The following is a 14557-nucleotide window of genomic DNA, read 5'->3' on the forward strand; positions in this document are numbered from 1 at the left end:
ATGCATTACCTTGATGCAGCGATTGAATAGTTTAAAAAAATCTCACTTTGCAGAGGCTTAGTACACTAACAAGAATGTGACTCTCCACCTGTAACTCAATCCATGCTGAGTTTCTAATCATGAAGTTCCTATGAAGGGATTAAGGGGTTATGGGAGCGGGCAGGGAAGTGGACCTGAATCCATGATCAGATCAGCCATGATTGTATTAAATGGCGGAGCAGGCTCGAGGGGCCGTATGGCCTACTCCAGTTCCTATTTCTTATGTTCTTATGTTCTTATCAACTGGGGCGGCTGGGGAAGTCAGTTTTACATTGATAATTTACCATTGGCGGCACCTGCTTAGTACATCCACGATTAATAATGGGTTAGTCTACGGGCTGATCATCTCTGGGATGTGGGTTTGAATTGACCTTAGACGGAAGGTGAGAAAGTCTCCATGATCGCTACCAGCTTTAAGGATTCTAAGTGAAATGATTTTGGGCACCGCCGTCTAGCTTCTACTGGGTACAGGTCAATGGGACAAAACTGTCAATAATTTGCCACAAGTTGCCATTTGATTAGCAATATAATTCAGAAAGGCCATCAAGAAGGTTAGTTTTAGAATTGGAAAAATTAATATTGATACAGTAAGATACAGTTTTCTGAGGTTGGTGCTCAAGCATATTGTTAGTATTGCTGAGTATGAAAAGTGAACTGAAACTTCCAGTCTTCAGCTTAAAGTGTACCATCGTCACAAAAAAGTGTTTTGTAATTTTTGGTTCTGGGATGATGAAGAGCTACAAGGACCATACATTTTTGTTATACAACATGCAATTGAGATGTTTCAGTGTGATTTACAACATTGCATGTGTTTTTAAACAAATTAAAAAGTTTTACTAAACACTTTTTCAAGAAGATGGTGCTCTTTTAATGAGCATCCCTCTCAGAATGTATAAGTTTCATTAAAAATTGTTCTAGAGTGTTTGTCCTCAAACCTGCACATCATAAAGAAACACAATGGACAAGCATGTCCATCAGTGTCATTTCAAATAACTACACAATTGTTTTCAAAACTGATATTGTTTCCACACAATTACACCTGAAGAAAACATCAAATCAGAAAAATAAATCATTCATCCCATCAAATATAATGTTTCCACGGGGTGTACAACAACCAAAGAGAATCTTTCATCCTTTTGCATTCCCCTCACCCATCCTCCAAGTGGCTGGGCTTTGAGTGAGTAATCAAAGAAAGAAAGACTTGCATTAATATAGTGCCTTTCACAACCTCACAATGTCCCAACGTGCTTTACTTCCAATGAAGTACTTTTAAAGTGTTAATGAAAATAAATTCACATAGACTCTGGTAAGGTAAGAAAGACAACTTTATTGCTAACAGAGCTCTGGGAGAAGAGTTGAGGTCCCGCGACCTGTGAATCACCTTCTCCCCGAGTGCCTTGTGCCGCGGGGTTATAAGCAGTTTACAGGGGGCGGAATACAATCATTTAAATTAATTTACATACAACCAATCAATCCATATGGCAATGCAATTCATTTACATACAACCAATCAATCCATATGGCAACGCAATTCATTTACTTACAACTTTTTAGGCCTAGTGAAACCTGATAGCATGGCGCAAGTTTTGGGGCCCTTCCTCTGTATCTTCTTTTGTGGTTAGTTATTCTGTTGCAAAGCTTTCTATGAAATAGTGGCCTGCACCTGGCCAGGAGTCACTTGTTGCTGCAGAGTTCATATCAGGGACAGCAGATAGGCTTCCTGGTACAAAGTTCATTTAGTGGTGGCTTACCCCATCCTGCTTTGCTATGTCCGAAAATCCACTCCAACAGAAGTGTAGTCAATATTGTAATGTAGGAAATGCGACAGCCAATTTGCACACAGCAAGGTCTCACAAACAACAATGCGTTAATGACATATGTTAGGTGTTGGCTGAGAGATAAATATTGGCTAGTACTCTGGGGAAAGAAAACACATTACTGCTGTCATGTGTCTTTGTCAAAGCACAGGTAATAATACTCAAGTTCAAGTCTTCCCCTGCTTAGTTCTGAAATTGAGGAAGTACCATGCAAGGGCTATTGCATTTCCTAGCAATTGGAAAGATAAACAAGAGTGTGAGCAGCGGGTATGAATCGCACCTGGGCATCCTGGTGCCCCCCAGCAATAAGCCATGAACTGTCATTCTGGCCACAAGCATCAGGTCAAGTGGACAAAAATAAAAAGATAAAATATAGCAAAAAAAAACCCAGCAAATCTCACCCTTTGAAAACAGTTAGGAAGATTCTCTTATATTAAAAGTGACAAGATATCCTCAAAAAAGTAAAAGATATTTTGATTTTCTTTTTTGTCTCTTTAATTTGGACTAAGATTATAATGAAAGACTCCAGACTTACTCGCACCATGATCCCCCTTAACCACTGTGTCAGGACATCGTGGGAGGGAAGCAGAACCTTAGAGTAAGCAGTAGATACAAGTTAGGGTATAATATTTGTCCTGGAAACAAATCCCATAAGAGAGTTTGTGAGTGAGTGCACTTATGAATCCACATCCACTCATATCACATCCAACAAGACAACTGACATGTTCCTTTGTCTACCAGCAGGATGAATAGTGGCAGCAAAAGTCATAAACTGTATTGTCAAATAGGCGTGGAGATCTAAACCATAACTGAAGCTATATAATAGTTTGAACCATTACCCTGTGCCTGAAAGAGAAGCATTACAAATGAATAGATCAAACATTAGCAGCATGCCTTAAAAATTATCATCTCACTAGTGAATAGAGATTGACGCTCATGGACATTTCAAATTATATCGGCGTCTTGAAATGATTTTTGTGAAATTCAATCTAAAAGCCTTTATTGCGTAATTTAGTTGAATACCCCGAGATAATAATTAGCCCATCAGCTCTTCTTTGCCATGTTAGAATCCAGTATCAAGGCCTCCTTTATAAATGTATACAGTTAGGGCTATTGAAAAGGAACTCCTGCAAACTCTTTGCTCTCTCCATAATATCTGTAGTCTGTAGTTATGAGAAGAATGCCTTTTAATTAAATGTATGATTGAAAATATTGTGCTGTGCTTTGCTGAAGGTGGAAAATGAATATTGTAAATCGTATGCTGAGAGGAAACCAATTTACAATGCTGGCATGAATCCGAGAAGGCCATAACTCCTTGCTGAATCATAACAACTGCCTGTACCACTTAAGCTGCTGGACCTTGGTAAGTGGGTTGTATTCAGATGCTGGCAGTTAAAGACGAGCTACCATTGCCTCAGGAACCCAATGTAAAGTTATTTATGGTCAACACAGATTACCAGATCAAATTACAATTCCCAGTTCAGAGAGAAAGCAGAACACCACAGTGTGTTAACTCAACCCAGGACGACAAATTAATCTAAACTGAGTAACTCTGTTAGTCAGAATGCATCACTTATGTGTAGCAGGGCATTAACTTTACCAACCTATTGCCCACTGGGATAAGCGACTGCCCTAATTGTATTATCTAAAAACTCCTACCTGATTAATGGTGAAGCAGCTCTGTAAATTCAGGATTTTGTTCTGCTGCTGCTGTTAAAAGAATAATGTAAAAAGACACAGGTCCTGTCGGATCCCAGCAGCCAAACTCTTAACATGCTTGTCTGAAATGTCTCACCCCACTATTTTATTCAACTCATTTAAATTACGTGCATTTAGCTTTGATCCGCTAGTATCTTACAGTGTAATTTCAGGGCCATGGTTACCACCAGCGCAACAGGCAAAAGTTCAGCTGCTACTGATAAGTTTGGTGATTTTACTCATACTTAGTATAAGATGGGGGGGAAGAGTGGGGAAGTGGGGGTAGAGTGAGAAAATGTCTTAAATTTAAAAGAATACTACACATGTGCACAAGCTGCTGGTGTTTAAGTGCCACTAAATAGCAATATCCATACCATGCTGTAAATGCTTGCCAAACAATTGCACTCTTATAAATACAAAGGGGTCGATTTTGTGGCCTCCCGTTTCACAAAAGCAACCTGAGCCATTGTCACTCCAGATGAGCCCCTTCCTCACCCCGGCATCCCCCCACCCCCGACCTGCCAGATATTGAAGTGGCCCAGAGTCGCCGGGCTGCCCCGGGGACGCTGAATTTCCGCCTGCAGCCCATCAGCCTGATCCTAATGAGGTCTGGCCCATGTTGAGGCTGCAATGTCGGGGAACCGGCTAGCCCACTCCACCCGTTAGTTAAAATCTACCCCATGGCTTTTGGGATCCGTTAGCTAAACTTGACTTTTAAGTTGGCAATCTACATGACTTCTACTTACAGACATCACATGTATGGATAATTTGAATGTGCCCTGGAGTGATCCTAAAATATGTTGTCACTACAGTACATATGGCCTTTCATGTTTATAAAAGCCTTGTCAGTCACATTGATAAGTCCCAAGACAAAAAGAGCAAAGAGGTTAATTTTCAACTTGCGGTTCTCGGTGTTGAAGTGAAGCAGGATTTTTGAAGTACCTGTGCTCTAACTGTAAATGAGCCATGAATAATATTCCCAGTCCATCTAAATTGTGCCAATTCTCATTCATTTGGAAAAAATCATGATTTTGGCTAGCTTCAGATGATTTAAATGATACTGTGTTTGCACACTGGGACAGTTAATGACATTCGGAACCTGCAGGAGTTGCATGTTCATGAACTACTGGCATCTGTAGCCGGGACTGAGGGCAGGTCCTTCTTAATTATTTTTTAAATGAAATCACCTAGATTTTGCACTCATGCTGACCTAAAATAAAAAGATACCCACAAAGATTTAGTGAGCTCTAGAGCATCGATTTCATCTATTCCGATGTGACTTTGAATTTGACGCCATCTGTGGTGTCTAGCAACAGTACATGCAGCAGGCAGGCTAATTAACCAATCAGACTGAAGAATTCTCACAGACAGTAAAAGGAGAAGTAAAAAGCAGGTTTTATAATTTACATTTTAATCATTTTATGGAAATAGAAATAAAAATTGGGAAATACACATGGGATCAAGGTAGAAGCTGAAATATCATAAACAAACTTTAAAAAAAATTAATTTTTATTATTTTAAAAGTAATGGAATTTTTAAATGATCATCTGAGGGAATGACATGCCACACTTATAAAATTCATTTTTCAGGGCCAGAGAGATTGTTCAGCAGTAATTATGACTTAGTATGCCATTAAAAACCCACTTACACTTCATTCAACAAGGCTTAACTTTTTTAATAGTTTTTACAGCGAGAATAGTGCATAAAAAGCTGAAATTCACGTCATTTCACTGATTCTGTGTTGATTGTATCTGCGAAGAGGAACAGACTATCACTGACAGAAACTTCTGGATTTCCGTGTTTAACTGTGCATGCGCAGATGCCAGAAGTTGCTGTCAGTTTTACACAGCAATGACAGTAAGCACTGACAGTTTCGCCATCATTGCAACCGCAAATTCCAGGCCATTATCTTTGTGTCACATATCATGCCGAGGATAGACAAAAGCTACAAAATGGTGTTTAATTAGTCTAGTTTATCATGGGTTTTTTTTCTTCCTCTCATACATACACACAGCCTCTGTTTGAAACAAAAGTTAAACTTTATCTGCGCAAAGCTTTCAAAATTTGTGTTCTTTGCTTTTCAAATAATTTTGAAAATCAACCTAGATTGCTGGAAGCTGAAGAAAGATATCCCAGCAGTTTTCCTGACTAAATACTATTGATGTAGCTGGGAGATCGTGCATAATGCATATGTTCAGACTGCAGGATCTACTTTCACAGCTCTGGGTAAAAATATGAAGTTTAAGCCAAGTTCAAGAAATGCTCAGGCCTTCAAGTGAAAGGTATTAAAAGGCAATTTAATAGCTATGTTTAATATTATTATTTCAAAGTATAATCATATGATGCTTTTATTTCGCTCAACTTCATTTTAGAGATTGTAATTTCAATTACAATTAGATTGGTTCACTGCCTTTTTTATCAAATAAAAATGAGGTCCTAACTAGTCATGCAGGATTGGTTGTTTTCCTAAATCCTTCTCAGTGATCAAACTGACTACCTTGCTCTGGATTCATATGTTCCCACTCAAGTTTTTGACTGGCTGCTATTTTATTTTAATCTAATTAATAAGGTATGATGATGAAATATTGACATAGGCTTTTCCTCATTATAATTGTTGACATACAGGGCCCAAGTTTCCACAAGAAAAAAAAACGGGCGCCCCTCCGAGCTGGGCGCCTGTTTTTCACGCCTAAAACGGCGCCCAAAAAAAATCCTCGGTATTCTCCACCTACTTGCAGGTCCTCTGGCCCTCGGCGCAGCGCAGCACGAGCTGTGGGGGGGCGGAGCCAGGTCCCTGCGCTGAAAACAGTGCCGGGATCTCTGCACATGCGCGCTACAATCGGCACGCAAGTGCAGTAGCTCCAGGCGCCGAACTGTGTGGGAGGGGCCCGAAGCACGCAGCCCCTAGCCCTGGCTGAATGGCCTCACTGGGGCTGCGTGAATAAGGTTCCTCCCACGGCCAGCTCCTGCTCCCCCCCGCCCCCGACCGGACCGACACCCGCTCCCCCCTGCCTCCGGACCAGACCCGACACCCGCTTCCCCCCCCCCCCCCGCCGACCAGACCCGACCCGACACCCGCTCCCCCCCCCTCTCTCCCTCCCCCTCTCTCCCTCCCCCTCTCTCTCTCTCTCTCCCTCCCTCCCTCCCTCCCTCTCTCTCTCTCTCTCTCTCCCCCTCCCTCCCGCTCAGCGACACGAATGGCTTTCTCCCCCCCCTCCCCCCCCCGCTCAGCGGCACGAACGGCTGCAGAATTCTCCCTGGCTGAAGCACTTTCACACAGGTAGGAAGATGGTTTATTTAATCTTTTCTTGGCTTATAAATGTTTATTCAGGTTGGATTTATTTGTATAATATTTGTAGAAGTATAAATAAAGATTTATTGTAGAATTTAATGAGTTCCCTTCTCCCCCCCCCCCTCCCCCCCCACCTCGTTCTGGACGCCTAATTTGTAACCAGCGCCTGATTTTTTAATATGTAGAACAGGTTTTTTCAGTTCTACAAAAATCTTCACTGGCTCCATTCTACTTTAGTTTCGAGTATGTTTTCACTGTGGAAACTTTGAAATCAGGCGTCAGTGGCCGGACACGCCCCCTTTTGAAGAAAAAATTCTGTTCTAAAGTAGAACTGTTCTACCTGACTAGAACTGCAGAAAAAAAAATGTGGAGAATTGCGATTTCTAAGATAGTCCATTCTCCACCAGTTGCTCCTAAAAATCAGGCGCAAATCATGTGGAAACTTGGGCCCACAAAGTGTCCTTCTTATGGACAGTCTGGTAGGTCTTGGGACTTGGAATTATTGGGAGAGGGGTTTTGGGAACTGGGAGCATGGGGTGGAGCTCTCAGGTCTAGGAGCATTGAGGGTGGTTCTGGAATCAGGGAGCAATAGGAATGCAGTCTGGTGATTTTTGAAGAGTTAGGAGGGAGTCCTGTGATCTGGGAGTATGGGGAAAGCCTTGGAAAGTAGGTTCTGGGGCCAGTCGGATTGGAAGTGGTTTGAGAGTACTGGAGAGATGGAGTCTGATAATATTGGGGATCATTGTTTAGCAGCCTTGTGGGAGGCAGGGCAGGGCCAGGAGAAAGGGAACCCTTTTGGACCATCAAATGCCACGTTCCATCACTTCCCACCCATCAGCTTTCTCTCCCAGCCCATCCATAGCCTTTGAACCATCAGGCAGATGCCACCATCACCGCCCTCCCATCTTCCACTTAGAACATCCATAGTGGTGGTCAGTTTATACCATTTTTAATAAACAGATTTCCAAGAACCAACAAAAATTATTTCATAAAACATTCAAAATGCATTTTGCATGTAGTTTCACAGTTCTTAACCTTAAGCACCTTTCCTGGTTTTTAAAAATTAAAAAAATACCCTTAAACTCCAAAAATGGTTTAGAAGAGAAAGATCTTTTAAAACTGAATTCAAACTTTTGACTGACAAAAAAGCATTCCAAATAAACAATCTTTTGTTCTCTATCTGTCAAAGAAACCACAGCTGTCCTTAATCACAGGTGCGGTCTGTCGATGAGCAAGTCATAATAGAAAAGTAGTTGTGAATATTTAAAATGTGACTTGCCTGAGTAATCCAATCTAGAGTTTGTTTGAAAGTCTTTAAGATAAAGCAAAGAAATTCATAAATCCTTACATGATAAGAAGACACCTTCAACTCAGAAACCTACTAATGCATGCTGAGAAACTCTGCAAACTGACTATGTTCAGGTTACACTGATGTGGTTGGAGCCTCTCCAACTGTTCTGGGGGGAAAAATCCAGTCAATGTCCAGGCTTTTCATTTTGACTGAGGCCTTGAAATAAAAATGTGAAGGTATAAAAAGTTATAAATGACAATCCAGTGGATAAATGTAATTATGTTATTGTGAAATTTGTGATTTTTTAAAAAATATTTTAATTTTGTTTAAAAATCTATTTTGGATTTTTCACTTATTGAGAAAAGAAATGGGAGGCAGAATTTTTTTCTCTAAAAATGTTTTGGTTGATTTGATTTGCTCCCCTTTTACTTTCTTTAATTGGTTCAATCTTCTGACTAGTCAGGATTGGTTATTTTTTTAACTCTATGAATATCTCATTGGGTAGCTTTCTGGGTAGCCACTTTCTTCAATTGAAATTTGCACGTCCACTACCACATCCGTTCTGCTTTGCTGCTGTTTTCCTTTCAGCCAATCAGCAATTTGTGATGGTAAAAGTGTAACATATACTGGAGGTACATCTATGCATGTGAACCTTCCCTCAGCATTCCCTCTCCCAGGACCCGGCCCCAATCAATGTTCCCTGTCAGCTGTACTTTATTCTGTGCAGCCTGCTTCTTTTAGTGTACGGCCCCTTTAAATTTCTGTACATGCATGGTAATTACAATGGAGAAGCAGGTGTGCAGCCTGTGTGGGACCTTTCCCATTACTGCATGGCTGCGCAGCCTAGAGGGAACATTGTCCCCAATCCTCCCAGACCAAGGGCCCTCCCTTCCTAATGGTCCCAGAATCCCTGTCCACCCTGCTCCTTGATCCCAGGTCTACCTTCCCAATGTTCCAAACTTCCTGTAGTACTGCTAGCCCCCAGGACTCCATTCGCAGTTCTCGAAGATCCCTAGACTGCCCCAAAACTAATAAATTATTGTGCCTGAAATTACTACTCAGTGTAACACCCTTGTCATATTACTCCTCTGACTCATAAGCAGTGCCCTGTTTTGCATCTTATCACACTTCAAAGCATAAAAACTGTTTTAAAAAAAAAACAGTTGGGATTAAGATTATCTTGTATAACACCATGAGGGATCTACTAGTATGTCAAAAAAATGTCAGTCGTTTGAGTTTCGCTGATCATTGTACCTAAGCATTCTATTTCCTTGGTAGTCTCAAGGATGGTTTGACCAACCATAGTATCCATTTTCTTGGTAGCTTTGGAAGATATTAGACCAATGCACCAATTTCACTTGAGATCTAAGTGGATGGTGTCTCAATGGCTAAGTAACCATCTAAAAGTCCCATTCCTTGGTGTTCTCAAAATATCCATCGTTTTGGAGCCCCTCGACTTCAAAATATTTCCACCTTCCCCTTCCTAGACTTTACATTTAAATTTAGACAAACCAAATTTTGTCAATCAGAATGTTGAGATGCTTTCGCTATAATAAAACAAAGAGCATGTTGGGTAATTGCCACAATCCCTGGAGCCAGTAGCCTGACTAGTTAAGTACCAGATGGCATTCAGGTGCCTGCAGATGCTATTCACTTTCCCTAATCAAATGAACAATGGTAAATACAGAATCTGGTATTGATGGATTAATTGGACAGCTACAGTTTGTAGTGGTTTCCTCAGGCAATGTTACATACAGAGCTATTACCTGCTGAACACATCTGTGGAAAAATATCTCAACAGATGCAAGATGAAATTATGAGCACAATGATAAGTTATAGGGGGATAAATTCTGGAGTGCCCATTTGGGCACCTCACCCGCACAAAATTAACTCAAATGGTGAGGTCCAAGGAACCACGGCTTTTGAGCCTAGGACTTCATCAGAACATAGATGGCGCTGTGGTAGAAGCCCGCAAAGGTTAATGCTACAATTTCAAGATAAGTACATAGTGATCGGGTTGGATCGCAGGGCCTGGAGGAGGAATGTGTGGGCCTTGGAATCTGTGAGCGGGGTTTGGTGGGGGATCAGGTAGGGAGATTGCAGGCACTGGGAATACTGTTGGTAGATTGGGAATGCTGTCAGGAATCGGGTGGTGAGATCGCAGGCCTCATGAGTATTGATGAAGGGTTTGGGAATGCTGTCGGGGATACTAGGAGGTCGGGGTCACAGGGAGATTTGGAGGGGCTTGGAGTTTGAGGATGGAAGGAGGTTAGAGATCTCGGGACCGGAAGTGGCGATGATTATGGTAAGTACTTACCTTTTTTTATTTACATGGTGTTTAGAGTTTGTTTCCTGGAGGCAACCAGCACTGGCTCTGGCTGCCTCAGCGCAAGCATGCTTCAGACATGGCTATAGGTCGCCTCTTGTCCTGTACCAAGATGGCGTCCTGTGCACCTCTCATCAGAAGTGTGCACAAGCATTTTGGAGCCCATTTTCGATCCTTATGTGGCCGCATAGTGACTAAAAAATGGGCGCTACATAGCCCAATTTAGCCTCGGTAGTATCTCTTTCCCACCTAGAGCAGAATCCAAGCACTTAGTTGAAGGGAGGGAAACCTGGACATAGCCTTACACATAGGGGTAATAGTCTTAAAATTAGAGATAGGCTATTCAGGGTTGGTGTCCAACACACAAAGGGTAGTAGAAATCTGTAACTCTCTCCCCCAAAAAGTTGTTGTGGCTAGGTTGATTGAAAAATTCAAAAACTGAGATTGATAGATTTTTGTTGGATCAGCCATGATCTGACTGAATGTGTGAACAGGCTTGATGGGCTCAAAGGCCTACTGTTCCCATGTAAATGATGTGTGTACACGTTGTACCATTTAGTTTCAGAGGTTCATTGACTGTAGCCTGGGAGCAAGCTTTTCCCCCACCTTTAAAGTCTAGGGGGGAGAAATTGGATGCATTTATGCCTCCCGTTAGCGACATCAGGGGGTGCTAATGGGGTGTAAAAGCCTTTGCGATCGGGCACAACGCTGACATCAACTCCCGCCTTGTTGGGCGCGAGTTCAGCGTTGGCACTACGCCCTGATCTCCTGCGCCCGGAGATCGTGACTTCATCGCCATGTGCATCGCCCCGTTAGCGCCCCAGACCCAAAATTCACTTTTGGCTGCCTGCAGCAGTGCCGGGCAAAAACACCAGCAGCTGCAGGAGGCGTGGATCAGGCGGCCTGCCGCTATCGGGGCAATGATTAAAGGCAAGGTGGCCACTCTGCTTGACTGCCAGGCTGATCGTGCGGGATTGCCGCAGCCTTGGTGGTCCAGGTAGGTGACTTTTAAATTGCAGAGCCTGCAGTGATGGTCTTTCCCTTTAAGATGGCAGTTAAGATGACAGAAGCGATCTGTCAGTGGTGAGAGAGGTTGCTCCAAGAAGGGGACAGTGAATAGAGAATTCACTGCAAACACTTCCAAACTGTATACAGCTCAAAAGTTTCTTCCAAATCCTGACGGCTTCAGCTTCTGACATTGGAAAGTGAACAGCTGTGAAATGGTCGCTTTTATACCACTTTTGCAGCTGCCAACTAGCCAAAGTAATGGAGAGTCATGGAGAGCCCGACTCCACTTTCTTACCTGCTTTTAATCCTCTTAAGTAGCATTCAACTACCTGTTAACTACCTTACTTAACTGGCCCGCCGCTTGGTATTGGGTCTGCGATTCACAGGCAGACCCGACAGTTGAGAAATTGACACGGTTGTGGGTTTCAGAGCGGACCTCCACCCCGCTGTCAATTGGGGCCATTTTGACAGCGGGCCCACCTCCAAACCCACACTCGCAGGGCTGAGAAGATTCCGGCCGAAGAATCGCTACTTGGATAATGCATTAAAGGGCTGCCTATGGAATCATATCCCAACAGGAATTGGTAGCTTCAGGAAAGGGAAAAAAAGGACAGAAACTTGGCACATAAAAAAATGTACAGTATAAGCTGTAAGGAATAAACCAAGATACAGAGATATGCTGCAGCTGAGAAATATGAAATAGGATGTAGTTAAAGTCTCTAACTCAATGGCATGCCAATAGGCAGGCAATTTAGATGGAATTATTTTAATGCTGAGTGTTTCCAGCATTTTCATTTCAGGTTTCCAGCATCTGCAGTATTTTGCTTTTATTTTACTGTAAATTCACCTCAGCCAATTTTTCCTCATTAAAACGGGGTTAAAAGCGATTGGCAGCTTTGCTATAATGTACCTGTGTTGCTTCTAAACCCTCCCACTCCACCCAGTTCTGCTGAAAGAATACTACAACTTACTGTGTGTGTCAACTGTGGCTCAGTGGGTAGCACACTTGCTTCTAAGTTAGAAGGTTGTGGGTTCAAGTCCTACTCCAAGAACTTGAGCACATCTCTCTTAGGCAGTCACTCGGAGTCAAGGATGACTTGCTTCCACACTAAAAATGAATTCTCAGGTGACTGAAGAGTCCAATAAAGGATCTACAGTCTCTGTCACAAATGGGGCAGACAGTGGTTGAAGGAACAGCTGGGTGGGGTGCCTGGGTTGCCGTGTGCTTCTACGCTTGGCTTCAGCTTGCTCCCATGATGAGACTCAAAGTATTCAGCGCCCTCTACTTTGAATGGTCTTGGGTCAGGGATTCCCAGATATCAGTGGGGATGTTGCACTTTTTCAAGGAGGCTTCAAGGGTGTCCTTTGAATTGTTTCCTCTGCCCACCTGGGGCTCGCTTGCCGCATCAAAGCTCCAAGTAGAGCGCTTGTTTTGGGAGTCCCTTGTCAGGCATGCAGACGATGTGGCCCGCCCAACGGAGCTGATCGAGTGTGGTCAATGCTGGAGATTTTGGCCTGAGCGAGAACACTGATGCGTCTATCCTGGCAATGGATTTTCCAGTGTTTTGAGGTGCCTGTTGTACATTGTCCATGTCTCTGAGCCATATAGGAGGGCGGGTATTACCCTGCTCTGCAGACCATGAGCTTAGTGTTGGGTTTGAGGTGCTGGTCTTCAAACACTCTCTTCCTCCGGCAACCGAAGGCTGCATTGGCACACTGAAGGCAGTGTTGGATGTCTGCCCTTGTTGACCAGTAGGCTCCCAAGGTATGGAAAATGGTCCACATTGTCCAAGGTCTCGTCGTGGACTTTGATAACCGGGGGGCGGGGGGGCAGTGCTGTGTGGCGGGGGCAGGTTGGTGGAGGACCTTTGTCTTATGGATGTTGAGTGTAAGGCCCATGCTCTCGTATGCCTCGGTGAAGGTGTTGATGATGGCTTGGAGTATGATCTCCGAGTGTGCACAGACGCAGGCATCGTCTGCGTACTATAATTCAATGACAGAGAATGGGACGACCTTGGATCGAGCCTGGAGGCGGCGGAGGTTGAACAGATTCCTGTTTTTTCTGTAATTTAGCTCAACTCCAGCGGGGAGCTTACTGAGGGTGAGATGGAGCATTGCAGCAATGAAGGTTGAGAAGAGCATTGATGCGATGACATAGTCTTGCTTGACCCTGGTCCGAAAGTGAATTGGGTCTGTGGTGGATCTATTGGTCAGGATCACGGTTTGCATGTCATTGTGAAGCAGGTGGAGGATGATGACAACATTTTGAGAGCAGCCGAAATGAGGAGCACGCTCCATAATCCCCAGGGTTGACCGTGTCGAAGGCCTTTGTGAGGTCAAAGAAGGCCAGAAGGTACAAGGGATGTGCTGTTCCCTGCATTCCTCTTGTAATTGCCGCGAGGTGAAGGTCATGTCCGTTGTGCCCCTTAGTGGGCAGAATCTGCATTGCAACTCTGGGAAGAGCTCTTCAGCCGCAGGGAGAAGACGATTGAGAAGGATTCTTGCGATGACTTTCCCTGTGGCCAACAGCAGGGAAACTCCTCTGTAGTTACCGCAGTCGGATTTGTCACCTTTGTTGAAGATGGTCATGATTACGGCGTCTGAGATCTCCTGTCATGCTCTCCTTCCAGATAAGAGAAATGAGGTTGTGTATTCATGCCAACAGTGCTTCTCCGCCATGTTTTAGTGCTTCGGCGGGTGTTATATATGCAGACTATAGATATACTCTCTGTGTAGTCACTGTATAGTTGCATAAGATGGAGACTTGTTTACCTGATCTACTATCAATAAGGTTTACACTGTGTAAATACTATGCTGGCACCACTAGAGCATGCAACTGGTGGGGACCGGGGTCTCCTGCACTGGTGGCAGGGGCTGTATAAAAGGGTAGCCACAATGCAGCTGCCTCATTCTGGAGTTACGAATAAAGGACCAAGGTCACTACAGTTTGAGTACAACACATTGCCTCGTTGAGTCATTCTTAACTACATTACAGATATAACAACTGGCGACGAGAATACGGACTTTCACGCGATTATGGCTACCTTTGGCACATTAAAAGACTTCGCAGAGGGTGATGATTTGGAT

This window comes from Pristiophorus japonicus, chromosome 5, assembly GCF_044704955.1.
Source record: "Pristiophorus japonicus isolate sPriJap1 chromosome 5, sPriJap1.hap1, whole genome shotgun sequence".
In the NCBI taxonomy this organism is placed as follows: Eukaryota; Metazoa; Chordata; class Chondrichthyes; family Pristiophoridae; genus Pristiophorus; species Pristiophorus japonicus.